This window comes from Falco rusticolus, chromosome 1 (genome assembly GCF_015220075.1).
Source record: "Falco rusticolus isolate bFalRus1 chromosome 1, bFalRus1.pri, whole genome shotgun sequence".
Taxonomy (NCBI): domain Eukaryota; kingdom Metazoa; phylum Chordata; class Aves; order Falconiformes; family Falconidae; genus Falco; species Falco rusticolus.
The window spans coordinates 69,063,762-69,076,757 of NC_051187.1; the positions used below are offsets into that span (position 1 = coordinate 69,063,762).

Consider the following 12,996-nt stretch of genomic DNA (forward strand, 5'->3'; position numbering starts at 1 on the left):
GTAAGATTCGTGGCACATCAGACTATCAGAGGACTGGGTTGAAAAACACTTTACATCCTACAGTACAAATTTCCTTTCAAATTAAAACCTTGAAGCACCTTCAAATTTACTTCTGGGTTATTAGAACATAAACTTTTAACTGCAGAACAGAGACAGAAACGTAAAACACAGGAGATGACTGAAATAAATAAATCACATATACATACTTTAAAAACATTTTAAAGAAATAAAATTTATAGTGTACACATTAAGAAACCAATCAAAGATTTCCAAGAGCAGAATTCGCAGTCACTGTGGGCTCTACTAGAATTGCTGTCACTTCAGAAATACACTTTCCCAGAAGCTGTATGATGTTTACCTATGTCTCTGTTCCTTAGATTTTGGTATGAGCTAGAGTAATCATTTTACATTACCTTGGGTTGTGTTCTCTGTACCAGATAAACAGAAAAATGATAAAAATATAATTTCATCTTGAATTGAAAACTCAGGTACACTATGAGAAAAATGTAAGATTCCTCATTTAAATACACTCACCAGACTTGAAACATCAGTTATTAGACACGGCTAAATACATGACATGGAAGACCACGTTTCTGGAGATGGTGATTTCCTTCAATGTCTGTGTGCAATTTAAAAATCAAGTAAAAATATCTGAAGGAGAAAAACAGGACAATCATTTTGAAGACATAGAAATATATGTATATATGATAACAGAATGTTTCAATTATCTGTTCTGAAAAATGTTCCGCTTCACTTAGTAATTTTATATCACATAGTAGATGATTTCTCCATCGCCTTGTTAAAGTTCACTCACCCTCACTGTGTGACTCATTTGGCTGCTCTACTGTGACTGAAGTGTTTCAAGCTTTCCTCAGTCCAAGGAGGCTGTAGCCACGTGTCCTTGCTGTCTCTGGGAGACTTCTGTGTCACAGGCTGTGGGGGCCAGCAGCCCTCTGAAGACCTGGATCTCCCTGGATCCTTTCTCTCAGGGCACACCAGACCAGTGATAGCTTTCTCTACTCCACACCTATGCAGCTTTGATACACATTTTGCCCGAGCTCATCTTTCCAGGAACATATGATGCACAAGTTTTGTATTTCCAATACAGAATCACTTTGCTTTACATAGGAAAATAATCAGCAGATCTAGAAAAAAGATAAACAACCATATGTACTCTCCTGTTTCAGTTTGCTCGTGTGGTGTGAATCTAAGACAATTCCTTTAATGAATCAATCCAAGACATTTCTGAACTATAACAACTTTTCCCTGTTTTTTTTTCTCTATGGTTCCCTTCCCCATATTCTTATACGGCTGGGGGGAGGCACTCTCAATCCTCTTTGTCACAGCAGGTCTCTACTACTCTGAGCTCAATTTTAGGGTTCAGGTGTGAAGGATGGGCTTGCTTTGAAGGAAGCATTGGTGGCATTCACCAGTGTAAAGAGTGACCATTATCAAAGTGAACATGCTTCTCGCCTGTATCAGTTTAACCAGCCACAAACCCTTTGCTTGGTGCTAACACTGCATTTCACCTCACCACGAATACAGAAACGGCAGAGGTGGCAACAACCTGGAGTTTGCAGGTTGGCCCAGGACACATGGGGAGACCTACCAGGATCAAGTTCAAGAGGTGGAGACTGATAGACATTTTTTGCCAAATCACTCTTAGGGTAAAATAAAGAGGTTGATACTGGAAAGAAATTTGGAATAAGCCACAATGAAACATTACACTTTGGCTTTCCTTTCACACACATATGAGGAAAAATATTCAAATGTTCCAGAACAGCAAAGGTGTTGAAGCAGAAGATACAGATGTCACCCAACATTGCAAATTAGACATCTCAAATGCTTGGGCATCAACCAAGAGACTGCCTGACAGAGAACAAATTCTACCGCCAATCACCTTGGTGTAGCTGTAAAGACGCTCCAGACAGATTTGCAGTTTTATGGTGGGATTAGTAGCAGGAGAAATTGGAATAAAGTTTCTTACATCCACGTAAAACGTTTGGTGTGCAGACTATGGTTTCTGTGCAGCTGTAAGACGTGGCTATGTGTGGAACAATAAGCACTGGGGAAGAAACTGCAAGTAGGATTATCTCTGCTATCCGAAAACACAGTTCCAGAGAACAAACGAAATTTTATACTTTATTTAGTCACTAATCATATAATTCTCACTGGCATTTAGAAAACATTTTTAATCTTCAAAATATTTTACCAAATAAGTTAATAACTTTCCAACACCTGATTTGGTGAAAATTGTAGAAATTGGGTAATGTGTACCAAAACACCAACGTATTTTAGAGAACTGTAACTTGTGCTGAATCTGGCCATCCCTCAGCTAGACCAGTTTACCTTGTAGGAACATTTTCCTCAGCTCCTCGGCACTACCTTGATGACCTATTCATTTCTGGATGCAGTTCAAAGTGCAGATCTTGTAGCACATCACTCCAATATAACCCGATCCCTTGCTATCTCTGAAACAGCTTGTCTTGCCTGGAATGTACTGGGGCAGCTGAGGTTACTTGGGAAGTTAGTCATAAACAGCTCTTCACTTTCTAAAGAATGGATTAACTTTCTTTTGCCCCCTAGTAGTTGTTAATTATTATACACTAGCAGAAAATATTCGGTAAAGCAAGAATGTCATTTATTTATTTGGTTTATTTCTCTTTCTTCATTCTGGATATTTCTAGTTACATTTTCAGATGAACAAAAGTATTCTGAGGTAAGGTCATTGAAGTTTTAACCAATTTAATTCTGCAAGACGAGTAGTTCAGGACAAGACCAGTGTTGACTAAGACACCAGAATGGCACTCAGTTGCCCCTCAGAAGATGGCCTTGAGGACAAAAAGCCCACAAAAGGTAAGCAGAATTCTCCCCCCTAACCTTTACACCTGCAATATTTTTAAATGCTTAAGCACAGGCTGCTAATTCTGCTGTCGGCATATAAGGGGGTGTATTTCTGGCATACGGCATCACTATGCTGCAATGTGGCTTCAACCAACTTTAAACTAACCACAATTTTGCAATAACATGCTTCAGAGTACTGTTCAATATTTATACTAAACTGTATTTTTACCATGGCTTAGAGAAGGTGGTGCATGAAATCTAAAAGCTTTGCTTTATAGCAGTGTTACGCATCCACACTCATTTATTGTTCCCAAGCGCAGTTGCAGAGGATGAGGAAGGACAATCAGTTTATCATAAAGTAAGCAGTACTGCAGAATACAGACCATGCACAGCCAGCATTCGCTGCGGTAATGGCAGTGAATAAACCCCCGGTGTTTAGTAGGTCCATTTAGTTTTCATGATACTTGTAGAAGAAATGTACCCAGAGAATGTTTCCTTAACACACTGACCCTCTTGCTCTCGCTCCTGTGCAGTCAATCCCTGCCTCCAGGTACTGAGCTGAAAACAAACCTCTCCATTCACCATGCCCTATATCCAACTGAGCTTTATTTATCCAAGGGTATTTTACTCAAAATTCCTGTAATATGAAAATGAGCCTATCTCCCAGGTAAACCATTTTTTTATCTTGACACTCTGATAAACCTGAGTTCATGTAACCATTTCTTAATGAAAAAAAAACCAAGATGCATGTTCCCTGGCATAATTTCAAGTGACATTCTCGCCCCTTTTTATTGGTTGGGTAGGGTTGGTTTTTTCCTTATAAGCCATGATGTGTAGGCTTCTTTGTTTTTCCTATTACTCCTGTAGTTTTGGACAGTATCTTCTACCATTCTGCCTCTCATTGAATGGAAGAGTGCTTAGCCTTTCTCTGTCTGAAGGACTGCAATACCAGCCCACCAGCTTCAGTGAACCGTATGACTATTTAATATCCAGTATTATAGGGCACATTCACAGGACTCATCCTTCAGGAGAGGATGCTCAGGAAAGCAGCAAGGTCTGGGAGCATGAGAGTCTGTGATTTCCAATCTCATCCCTGTCAAGAACTCACTATATTACAGGGGGGCAGATAATGCAACCTCTCTCCCTCTATTTCCCATGCAGAAAATGGGTATACCAACATCTACCTACCTATCTCAGAGAGCTATGAAGCTTAGGTCAGAGGAGTAGAAGCTGCAACCTCAGTTACTCTCATATGCGCAATAATTAGGTTATAACAGTATACTTTTTTTCCTTTTCAGGCAGTCTTTTAATAACTGCAGTGCTCCCTTCAACAGGGGAGATTTGCAGACAGTAAGACTATATGATGGTTATTTGACAAGAAAAAAGAGATCAAACAACTGTCCAGAGGTGGCAGGAATTCAGTGACACAAATGTATTCTGAGTTTGTCCCAAAAGGTCAGTATTATTGAATTTTATTTCCAAGCAACACACCCCATCATTACCCCAATCAAAGTCAGCGGGCAAAGATGAGGTCCAGGGTGACTAACAGGTGATCTGACAAGGGAGTTGCAGTTTCTTTCAGCTCGCTGTCTCTCACTATGACTGTATCTGGAGATTTCAAAGGAAAGAGAGAAAACCCTATTGCAGACGGCTTTGAAATAAATGACCAGTTAAACAAGGTAATTTCCTTACAAAGAAAAAAAAAAAAAAAAGGCAAGTTTCCAAGGGAAAGAAATTTTCTCTCTAAACTTAGTTAATTGATGCTTTTCTTACAGATATGAATTAGGCTAATGGGTTATGCACTGTGTACCGCCTCATTCTTTTATGTTTGCTTAGCTCATTTCCCTCCTAAAAAATATTTTATCACCCATAATAATTTTCCATTTATGTCTTAGATAATAAGATATTATTGTGTTACTTACAGTATTACTTATTATATCTTGGGCCCTTGGAAGGATTTTAGGATGACTACAAGATCATCAACAAAAAAACCCCAAACCCTCAATGTTTTTATGAAGTTAAATATTAAAAAGACAAACAATATGGGGATTTTTTTTAGAACTCTGTCTTTAAATTATTTCTTTCTTGGGTTTTGTACTCTTCATTTTAACCTTATTTTTCCCATCTGCAAAGCAAAGAAGTCAGCCAAATCATTGTAATGTTCAGAGAAGGAAATGGTTAATATTCATGAAAAGGAGTAAGAAATGCTGTGTTCCTTTTATAAAGGGCGATTCCTCGCCCACATGGGTGTTTGGAGCTCATAAGGATCAGGTTTCCAAAAAACCCACGTTTGGAGGATGGAACAAACACTAGCAAATACACAGAAGTGAACCATCCTCAGCTGTTACTGCAATGGACTGGTGGTTTAAAGAGGTGCCTTTCACTTTCAATGTGCCATTCTTATCAAACCCTTTCTACTGGGAACTGAGCAAAGAAAAGGCAGCTATTCTCTTCCAAAAGCTGATAAGATCTTCTGTAGAAGAAAATATGCATTTGGCTGAATGTTAATTTTATAATGCTGTCCAACCACAGCACAATAATTTACTTCTGTTTCACAAACACAACCAGGAGGGGACTCTACCTAACATTTTCAATTCCTTTGAACAAATTAAGCAAACCTGTATGACTGCGTGGCTGTCACAGAGAGATGCTTCACAGAACAAATAAGAATAGCCAGGGCATTACACCAGCGAGCCACTGTCTCTTGGTTTTTGGCCATATAAGTTATACGACACAAAAAAGTTTTCTGCTTCTTAATGCTTTTCTTTGTGGACGACTACCAAGCGCTGCTGTTACTCCTTGGCTTCACAGTCTTTTAATAATCATCTCAGCATTCCCAGACTCTGGGAAAGGTCAGATCCAGACCCAAAACCAGTTTCAACTTTTACAAGTTTGATGTAAAAACATTAGTAATACTTGGTTTTTAGAAGCAGCACATGGGCCCCAACTAAACTCACATTAGGACCGCTGCGGGGTTTACAAGCCATATGGTTCAAATCCATTTACAAGTGGGGAAGGCTGGATAGCTCGTGCCTAATCTCCTGATGGGTGATACAGTGGATTAGAAAACCAACGCAAGTGTATAACACAGGAGATTGGAAGTGACAAGGTTTTTTTCTGAACAGTTAAATCATCATCCAGTTTTACCTGCTTCTCAGTTAACGCACAGTTTCACACAGAAAGAATATTCCGTCTCTCAGGTTTGAAGCCTACTTGAGAAAGTGATGGGACAAGTGATGGATGACTGCCTCAGGCATGCACCTCAGGGCGTGGGCATCCTTGTATTCCAGAGCATTCTGTAATGCGAATGAGAGCATGAAGCGTCATCCTACTATCCCTTTTTTAAGAAGGTTATTCTTAATACCATGTGTGCCCAACTGTTTGGCAATAGCAGCTTCTCCTCCAGTTGCTGTTTCCTCTGGACTGTAACACAGATATTCATCAAAATAGAGAAGCAGTGGTAGGAGAAAACTGTGATCTTATTTCTCTAATACCGTATATTTCCTTGGCAACAGATACCTTCAAACACTGATCTCATCCGCACTGGAACTGTATTTTCCTACTTCCATGCAAAACCACTGCTTTTCCTCCTCCCAAATCCTACCTGCCATCCTCCCTTACAGGAATTTAATAACAAGCCAAAGCAATCCCCCCATGCCTCAAAAGATCCTAACTGCCAGTGGATGAAATGGCCCCAAGCACTGGTGAACATGGTCTGATGAAAGATGAGCTCAAAACAGAACACCACATCCAAATAACCCCAACTGGCATGAATTATCATCATCTACATTCATGCAGTATTTGATACACATGAACAGATGGGAAAGAAATCCTGCCTTTCGCATGCTACAATTCAATGTGCTTTGGGGCATTAACCAATGTCAATGTGAGCAGCTTTTATCCTGTTGTGCTGGAAAACTGGCTAGGACAGCCAGTAACTAGGTGTCCGTTAATTGGAAGTACATATAAAATACTCATATCTAGGTGCATGTTACTATACTTGAAAACGTATTGTAGAGATACGGGACCTTGGCAGCCCATGATGAATTTCTTGAAGTTATAAGCACTCTGACTGTTTTGCCCTTGCATTCCAGGACAATTTCCAGACAACTTGATTCTGAAAAGACAAAAAAGAGCTGGGTTTCTGGAAGAAATATCACCCCAGGAGTGTGGCTCATCATGAAACAGCAGGGTTTGGAGGTCAGTAATTTCTTTTTTTCTCCTCCCTTTTAGGACCTGGCTGTAGTCTCAGGACTTGTATGAGAACAACTTTTACACAAGGAGCTTGAGTAAAAACAACTTCTAAGCTGTTTGATCAAGGGTCTGTTTCACAGAGGGCTCTCTTTGGTGTTGGGAGCAAAGAGAATTTAGAACAAGCATGTGCTAAACCTTAGAAAAAAATACTCAAAAATATTCTCATTCTACCTTTCTTTTTATAAAAGGCTCCGCAGCCCGATAACTCTTCACTGCCCGAGTCTCTCATCAGTATGTATCTTGTCCCTACAGCAGTAAATTTCCAGTCTCCAGTATCACAGCAAACAGAAGCTAACAGTTAAATTGAAAATTCTGTCTATTCTTTAATTATTTTATGATGGCTTTCACATAAATCACTTGCATTTAAATTGCCTAAAATCTCTCCTATGAAGATTTTTTGTATGCATCTCTATAGCAACATATAAAGGAGCAAAAGGTTTTGGTTTACTGTGTACATAAAATATAAACCCACATTTTACAGATTCTGGCATAATAGGTAGTCACTATTTCCTTAATTAGCTGCCGCCTTTTTTTTTTTTTTTTTTTCTAAAGGCTGGTATGCCCTTTGGAACAAGAAAGGGAGCAAGTCTACAAAAAGGGCAGGAAGCCTGTGCTCTTCGAAAGCGGTTTGGGGAAATGTGAGTCTTTCACCCTCTCCTTAGGACCCTTGGGGTTACCTCTGGAAATACATGAGCATGCTCTTTTGCAAGGACCCCAAAGCCCTTTACAAGTATTCATCCAGCTTAAGTCCTCGACTGGAGTAATGCAACAGCCCAGTGACTCGTGGGCAATAAAACCCAGAGCTCTTAATTCCTACCTCTCCCTAGACTCATTAGGACCCCCTTGCTCCCATCCACACCCCAGACCATTTGTCCTTCTTCCCACGCCTGCTGGCCTATAGGACCCTGAGGTAATGATCCAGGTTGGTTTTTTCACCAATAAACTATCTGCTGTTACTGCAATAAAGGGCAGCAAGTGACCTGGCTCTGGGAAGGGCTGGGACTCAACTAAATGACACCACTGACAGCACTAAAGTGGCTCCCGTGGAGCACAGCGGCGAAAAGACAAATGTCATGGTGATAAGAGTATATATGCCTTTACATGCCAAATTGAGGATATCCTTATTATAATTCTTTCAATTTCAGGCTATTCTTGTATTAACTTAGATTAATGCAACATACTTCAACTATTTTGTGGGTATTCAAAATATTCCGTTCTATTTTTTGTTTTGAAAATAGTAAAAGAATATATAATTGCCACTGATGTGGCTTACTCCTCCTGAAATTAACAGGGAAATCTTTCCTCTGAATCCAATAGATTTTGCCTTCAGGCTGCATTAATAAAGCTGTGGATCTGGACCTGGTCAGTGCTGGAGATGGAAAAATGGAACAGATGCTCATCTGGTCTTACACAACTTGCATAGTGTGGACACTCCCAATTTCAGTTTATTTCAGTGGGAACAGCACTAAATTTAAGGGACTAACCAAAAGTTGCTGTACTCAAATTCTACTTTTCGATATAGCTGTTTACCTAAATGTCAAAATGTTATGATTGGTTATTAAGCATTTGTAGTTAAAAAAAATAATCAGGGTATTCAGATTCTCTATTTCTTCTCTGTTCACAGATCCCATATGGATTTTAACAGCAGTTTTAAGTTCATAGTAATATTTCTTGCTCCTCCTGGCCCCCTCCATAAGTTTAAATTCAGTCTGTGGTTGTTGCTGCCCTTCACAAGTTAGATTTCTCATAAGTCTTTATTCATTCAGGTGAGAAACTCATAATCTAATGAAAGCCATTAAATTAAAGAGTTCTTTTGCAGTCCCATTGTATCTTAGCTGACAGACTGGTCATAAAGGAAATAAATCAAATCAGCAAATATATTGAAGTTAGCAGATAGCTAAAAGATTGTACAGATTGTACTGTTTGAAAAACACTAAAAACGGTGGGCCAGTTTGTGCTCCTTATATTCCATTATAACCCCCTAAATTCAGAGGTCTCTGGCACTGAATACACTCACAAGTTCCTACTACTTCTACTTGAAATTTGCGATGGGCAGTTTTCATCGAGGCATTTCATCAGTGTTACCTTGTTCTTAGAGCAAGGAAGAAGGCACTAGAAAACCTGAGATTTTCCCCAACAGCAGCATGTGTTGAGTCTGGAGTTTTTAGTCTTGTATCTTTTGCTCTGAGGCTGCCTGGCAGCTTGCTAACTCCAGTGTGCACCTCCAAGAATGGTCATCTTTGACAAAAAGCTGTGTAGGCATCTAAGGAGCCAAGTTCTCTGCTGAATTAGGCTGGGTAGCTCTACTGGGAGCCATGAAAACCTACCGATTTTCACCACATGGAAACCACCCTCCACCCTTAATTGTTGCCGTCTTTCCTGAAGCAAGTGGTTCTGATTTCAGACATGTAGCCTTGAGGGCATGGGGGAGCCACTATATGAAATATTTTGCGAATTACCCCTAGAATGTTTTGATACATAACATAATATAATGGAAAATTAATCTATCCCCTTCCTATATAGTTTGCTATAAAAATGGATTATAGAATTGCCAAGAGGAGATAGATCAAAGTATCTGAATTATGCTTTTGCAACCAAGCAGAAAGCTGTAGCTCTGTGGTTTTCTCACAGGAACTCATACAAAGTGAAGTAATTCCATCCTACCCCTGTCTTCACCATTAGATGATGCAAAGAGTATCTGTGCTGTGTACTTCATGCAGATAGTTGTTTCTTCTGTTTGTAATAGAGCATGAGATTGGCTTTCAAAAAGCACTCGAGGTAGAGTCACAGCTTCTCCTCACTAATGCATGCTTGAAACTCCCACATCAGCAGACTTTCTGTATAGGCACTTCTGATTCATATGGCAGTATAGTTGAGTTGTGCTTGGTATATGCACTTATAAAGCAAAAACTGTGACCACATCCATCTAGAAATAAACCCTGACATTTTTAACTATTACTGAATCATTAGGAGACACTTTGCTGATTTCCTTAACTTCACAAACTAGGGAAAAAACACCTGGACTGTTTATCATTCAGAATAAATTGTTCTACAAAGATGTGGTCTTTTAGGTTTGAAAAGTATGGGCAGAATGCTGCTACAAGTGGAAGGCAAACCAGCGGCCTGGCAGGCAGCAGAGCGTGGGTGCCATGCAGGGGTGCTTTTGTACTCCAAGCACAGCATGATGATGATGCCGCCTGCATCAGACCAAGCAACTGTTCTGCCACCCTTGAAACCCAGGACAAAAAGTTAGAAGGGAGAAAGAATAATCATACAGCTCCCCACTCCAAGCAAATTCAATCATAAAGGCCTATGTGTACAGCAGTAGGAAAATCCAGACTGCAAAAAATTAATTGCCTTCAAAAAAGATAAGTATGCAATACTAATGTAACTGAAGATATCAGCTGTAATGAATCATTTGGCTGCTTGATTATTTGACTAACTTGAACCATTTTAACTTGAAATGCTTTTATACAATGCATAGGGGTTAATTTAATCTGGGTAAAGTGTCCACTGAAAGGATGATTGAATTTGTGTCAGTGTGCAAGTGACAGTAACGTATTTCTGCCAATAACAGTGAAGAGTAATGTTAAATAGCACAGCAGAGCAGTGCTCCTTTCTTAAGTCATAAGCCAAGATGTAAGTATTGAGAAATGTTTTGATGTCATAGTGGGAGGCAAACATTGCACCGACCATATCAGAATCAAAAAGCCTGTAAGAAAATACAGAGATGACAATATTTTTGAGACTGAGAAGGAATGTGTGATAATTTGTCTTTGTGTTTTTCTTTTGTCTTTCCTGTTACTCAGAAACAGTGTTTTGTTATTCAAAATCAGGATTAGGCTATTACTACAAAAACATTACTAGTTCCTCTCAAATCTCAAACATTAGAAATATTGTTCTGATTTGTGCTTGCCTGATCATCAGTAATACAGACTGCAATCTTGCTCATTTTTCTCTGTCAGGTGGCATAGGGTAGAAGCAGACGTGCAGACGTGCTGTCAGGGTGACCCAGTCTTGCTCCTGGACACCAGCCTTTTTCACAGGGGAGCCGAGTAGCAGCAGCTGGAGATGCTGTCAGAGACCGAGGGCACTTGTAGGATACCGGATTTAAAAAAACCCACAACTTCATTAACTGAATTATCTGCAAAGGTTGGCGGACATTTATATGCCTAGAGAGACAGGGTAGGAGTCTGGAACCATTTGACTACCAGTGAAGACCATTCAGCTTCACATTTGAACCAGGTCTGGCAGTGAGATTCAGAAACATCTGTTTACACAGACTGTACTAATAGCTGTTGTTCTTACAGGATCACTCATGAATTCAGCATGAATAAAGGATAACAGTCTTTTCCTGTACCTCTGCAGAAGATGTGAGCAGTGTCAACAAGCACTACATGAGACTGGAGAACTTGTGGAGAAACAGGATGGCTCATGGGCAGTATAGGTGGAAGAGAAAAGCATTTAAGATACATGATAAAAAATGCCAATTGTGAAGAATGCCAACAAATTACATCATACAGCATTTTGTAAACCAACACTTCACATGTTTAACCCTCTGCATAAATGGTAAGTAGCTCGTCTTCACAACACTCCAGCAAGCTTTTGTCTTCCTTTGAAAGGCAGAAGCTTGAAACAAGTAGGTGGGTTGCCCAGTGTGATAGATCAGGTCAGTGATACATCCAGGAGCAGGACGTGACAATTCCCACTTCCCTCTTTAAAACCAAACAGAACCAAGAATTGGTTTGGGGTTTCTACCTTTGTGAAATATGACTATAGCTCAGCAGAACTCTATCGATGAGGACCACGCTACACTCAATGGAATTTGCGTCATCCATAAACGTGATTAAATGTGATGTCAGTATGTATTGGTCTTACATAGGACCATGAAATAGTTTTGTGAATATTGTTTTTTTTAAAAAAAACTTTTGTTTTGTTTAAAGATCTTCACATAGTTCTACTGCAGTGACTTTGTTGGTCTGGTTTTCCTTCTTGCACAATGTCTGGTTCTCTTGCCTGCAGATATTTTTCAAATACAACTCTCTGTAGCTATTTCTAGGAGATAATCACTGCAGTATCTTTTAAAAACAGTTTTGTTTTATTAAGAAGTCCAAGTGTCACGTTTCTATATCACTGCTGTTACCAGGTGACAGTGTTTTTACTTTTAAAATACCATTTCCAAGTTTATCATCTCACTCCGTGACTTATAATTCTTCTGCATAAACATGTTTGAGATCTGTGATGGTATCCCTGGTGATGGTTGCCATAGTGCTTTGCAGGATTTTATTTCTGCTCATTCCTCAAAAGCAGGACTTTGCTTCTCTGTGGGAAGCCCAGGGCTGCAGTGGTCTCAGATGTTACTGTCTTCGTTGTTCTGCCCCTACTGGGGAATTAACTACCCAGGCATACCACTGTCATCTTTACCATATTCCATCCACTCTGCCCAAAATGCATGCCAGAAGCCATTCTCCTCCTTCCTGTAGGACCTTATTACACATCTCTTGACGTTTTCATTGGTTCCTACTTAGTTCCCATGTCAAGAACATGTTATTCTCCATTAATATTTCAATCTACATTTTCTAACACCACGGGGAATACACAGAGTTTTTAAAATTTCAGTTGTGTTCAAATATTCTTCAAAAGACTTAAAAATAGGACACAGAAAAGCTACTGTGATTCTAATTGCCTCAAATGCTATACTTTCGACAGGAGCAAATACACCTGCCTCCATCCAGTTCAGTCTCGCTCATTGTGATGAATACCTTTCCCAAACCGTTTGTTTTTCCTAAGAGCTTTAGGAAAATTGCTGAGTCTCATTTCTGTGAAATGGCTGATATGATGATTGTCTTAGAGGCCATGTCAGTGGCAATTAAAGCGCCAAAATGTCTTTGGGAAGCT

At 39.6% G+C, this 12,996-nt stretch overlaps 1 long non-coding RNA gene across 1 annotated transcript; it reads left to right on the top strand.

Annotated features, from left to right (window-relative positions):
• The first annotated feature begins 1,970 nt into the window (after positions 1-1,970).
• On the top strand, positions 1,971-8,100 carry LOC119146094. Its single transcript, XR_005103639.1, has 3 exons — positions 1,971-4,299; positions 6,939-7,044; positions 7,651-8,100. It is a non-coding gene; the product is annotated as an uncharacterized LOC119146094 (long non-coding RNA).
• The last annotated feature ends 4,896 nt before the right edge of the window (positions 8,101-12,996 follow it).